At 42.1% G+C, this 4,148-nt stretch overlaps 1 pseudogene; it reads left to right on the top strand.

Annotated features, from left to right (window-relative positions):
* The first annotated feature begins 7 nt into the window (after positions 1 to 7).
* LOC109828519 overlaps positions 8 to 4,148 on the top strand; it is a 6,071-nt pseudogene continuing 1,930 nt past the window's right edge.

Consider the following 4,148-nt stretch of genomic DNA (forward strand, 5'->3'; position numbering starts at 1 on the left):
TCAGAAACCCGATAGCCCGTCGAAATCCGAACCCGTTATCGTCCTTAAAGGCCTCGTGAAGCCCACATCGTCTCCTATTGATCCGGCCCCTAAGCCGAGAAAGGAAGAGGTGGAGGAGGAATCAGATGGGACAGAGGAAGATAAGTTTGCGAAATTGGGTATTGATGGTAGAGGAAAAGGTTTGTCTTCGATACCGAGCCAGGCTCATATAGCTGCCATTAAAGCCCGGAGGGAGAGGCTCCGGCAGAGTCGTGGGCCGGCAGCGGATTTTATATCACTTGACAGCGGAGGAGTGATGGCTACTCGGGCATCGGATGGTGGGTCTAGTGATGAGGAGGATCATGAATTTAGAGGTAGGATTGCTTTGTTTGGTGATGAAGGGGATGAGCAATCGAAAAAGGGTGTTTTCGAGGAGTTTGAGGAGAGGGCTCCAATTGTTGATACTAGGGTTGCTGGAGAGATTGAAGCAGAGGATGATGAGGATGAAGAGGAGCGGAAATGGGAAGAGGAGCAATTTCGAAAGGGGCTTGGGAAAAGGATTGAAATCATTGAGGAAGTATCTGTCCATAGAGGGGTTAGCGGTGTTCAGCCTCAGATGCCACCGCCACAGAATTTATATCATGCTGTTGGTCCTCGGCCGTTGGTGCCTGGAAGTATGCCTTTCTTTCAGACAATGTCGATATCTCAACAGGCGGAGATTGCTACACGGGCTCTCAAGGAGAACATCATAAGGCTGAAGGACTCTTACAAGCGAACAATGGATTCCGTGGCGAAGACAGATGAAAACTTAGCAGATGCTCTTTTTGATATCACCACGTTGGAGAAGTGCCTTCAAGAAGCCGGGGACAGGTATATTTTCATGCAACAGCTCCGAGACTTCATTTCTGTGACATGTGATTTCTTGAAGGACAAGGCTTTGTTGATAGAGGAGCTGGAGGAGGAGATGCAGGAGCTCCATGAGAAGAGGGCAGCAGCTGTGGAAAAGAGAAGAGCTGCTGATATCGTGGATGAAACCGGGGAAGTTGAGTCTGGGGTTAGTGCAGCCATGTCGGTTCTCAGCAAAGGCTCTGGGCCTGCTTATGTATCTGCTGCCACAAATGCAGCACATGCTGCTTTAGCTGCAGTGAGAGAGAGCTCGAATTTGCCGGTTCAATTGGATGAGTTTGGAAGGGATGTTAATCTACAGAAGCGTATGGATTTCTCACGGCGAGCTGAGGCAAGGAAGCGAATAAGAGCGCGGGCTGATTCTAGAAGAATGACTTCTATTGGCAAGCAGTTAGAAGGAGAGGTTACCACCGATGAGAGTGACCGTGAGAGCACTGCTTACACTTCTACAAGGGATGAATTGCTTCAAACAGCTGAGCAAATCTTTAGCGACGCAGCCGATGAGTACTCAAACCTTTCTGTTGTTAAAGAAAGGTTTGAGAGATGGAAGAAGCATCACTTCTCAAGCTACCGAGATGCCTACATGTCTTTGAGTGCACCTGATGTCTTCTCTCCATATGTGAGATTGGAGCTTCTGAAATGAGACCCTCTTTATAATATGACCGATTTCGAAGAAATGAAATGGTACAAGCTTCTTTTTGATTATGGGTTACCAGGAAGAGATGAAGATTTTGATCCTGAAGATGCCGATGCGAATCTTATCCCAGAGCTAGTAGAAAAGGTAGCTCTCCCCATCTTGCACCATGAAATCTTACACTGTTGGGATATGTTCAGCACAAAAAGAACGGAGAATGCTGTATTTGCCACTAATTTAGTCGTCACATATGTTCCAGTCTCGAGTAAGGCCCTCCAAGAGCTACTATCAGTTGTTTGCTCTCGGCTCACGCAGGCCATTACCGACCTCAGTGTTCCGGTGTGGAGCTCCGTCGTGACGAGAATTGTGCCTGGTGCTGCTCAATTAGCTGCTTATCGATTTGGGACATCAGTTCGGCTCCTGAGGAATATTTGTCTGTGGAAAGATGTACTGTCACTGCCAGTTCTAGAGAAGCTTGCTCTTGAAGAGCTCTTAAAAGGGAAGTTACTCCCTCATATGGAAAGCATAATGTCGAATGTCCATGATGCTATAACTAGAATGGAGAGGATTGTTGCATCAATGTCAGGGGTTTGGTATGGGCCTGAGGTCACAGTAAATCACAGCAAGAAGTTGCAGCCTTTGGTTGATTGCGTGGATAAACTAGGTCGGAAGTTGGAGAAGAGGCAGGCGTCAGGGGTGAGCGAGGAGGAGACCGTTGGGCTTGTTCGGAGATTGAAGACGATGTTGGTTGAGTTGAATGCGCATGATAGAGCTAAATCTTTGCTGAGGACCTTTCATCTGAAAGAAGCAATTTGAACAAGCATTGTAGGACCAATTTTTGTGCACCTTGTATCAAAGGTCTGGTTTATTCGAATCTCGGTTCTGTCCAATTTTGAGGTGGATATGTTTGGCATATTATTTTTCGGATATTTACCTCAACGTATGGTGCATGTGTGTTGCACGTGAGGCCATTTCAGGCTAAATTTTTCAAAAGTTGTTTTTCATGTGCATTGCACGTGCGGCCATTTTTAGTATAAATTTCTCAATAATTGTTTTTCGTAAACTCCAGTTTTCAAACTTCAATGTAAATTTTGTGAGATAAGAAATGAGTGCATTGATAAAAAGTTAAGAGATTGCTTGAATTGAGGGTAAGACACGAGTAAATCAACTGAGATGGTTTGACCTTGTGCAATGGAAACCTTTAAATGCACTAATAAGAAAAATTGGCACTGCTATAATTAATGGAGAAAGGACAAGAGGTATTCTACTTTTGCATTATATACACATCTTCTGATTTCTGAGCTATGAAACCTAGTGGTTTCCATGTAGACGTCCTCAACGGAAACACCATTAAGGAAGGTATTTTTGGTATCAAACTGGTATAATGACCAAAGGTAACTGGCTGCAGGAGAAATTGGGAGTTATGCACATGTCATGTTTGCCACAGGGTGATGGGGGGTAATTTACCTTGGTAGTCATCTCTATATGTCTGTGCGTACTCTTTGGCCATCAACGTTTTAGATGATACCTAAATCTGAACTGATATCCAACAATCTCTATTACGTCACGATCTCTTCTTTTGCACATCTTTGTGCTAATCTGGATTGTACATAGCTTCTGAAACAAACCTAAGATCTGTGTAAGATTTAATTGGGAAAAAGCACTAGAAGGAAAGTAATAAAAATAAGCCAAAAAAATTAGGTATGCAACTTGTTTTACCCTTACAAATAACATACAATTGGACTGAAAATCAAGATCAATGCTGGGAGTAATATTTCCAAAAGTGTTGTTCTTGCTAGATTTTGAATTATGAATTAGAGCAGAAGAAGAGATTGACACAATTATTCATGCATCGTATGAAATGGAATGATTTGCTGTTGAATCTGCACGCTACATTCATATTTCATGCATCAGGTGTTTTGAAAAGGTTTTGACCGCGAAATATATTGTGGGAGAGTGCTGCCTTAGTCATATTCTTCTTTTTCCACTCTGATGCATCTCAATACTTTATTTGTGCATTCTTCTAGACCAAGCTTTGTCATGTACAGCAGAGATTGATTTCTTTATGCTTCTGCCCTTCAATGTTCTTTTACAGAGGCAGCCAGGATTCTGAATAAAAAATATTTCAGTGGAGGTTAGTTGTTGGTTATTTATGTTTTTCTCCAAATATTGACTCTGGTTAATGAATTTGTTACAAAAATCTTGAATCTTTCAGGTACTGTTTCTGCTTAAATAGCTGATGTTGACCTTGTAAATAGAAGGGAAAGCATCGAGCAATTGCTTGAAGATGGCACACTTCCATTCTTGAGCATAGCTTCCATTCGTCACGGGTTCAAAATAATTGATTCTTTGACTATATCTTCTATTGCCCGGTATATATTTTGACATATATTATATTGACTTGTGTCTTGACAAAAAACCATGTTTCTGGTAATCTAGTGAATGGACAAGGAAAATGCTTAATATCAGTATCTGACTATGATTAGTGCATGCTGTTGTAGTAGTTTACTTTTCTATATTATTTTTTATTCTCCAATAAGCCAATCTTATTCGTATTAGACCTGCCTGAGATTTATAAATCTACTCTTCGAATGACTAACTTCCATGATAGTCACTTTCTTTTGTTTCC

The sequence above is a fragment of the Asparagus officinalis genome, unplaced genomic scaffold (genome assembly GCF_001876935.1).
Source record: "Asparagus officinalis unplaced genomic scaffold, Aspof.V1 AsparagusV1_Un1971, whole genome shotgun sequence".
NCBI classification, from domain to species: Eukaryota; Viridiplantae; Streptophyta; class Magnoliopsida; order Asparagales; family Asparagaceae; genus Asparagus; species Asparagus officinalis.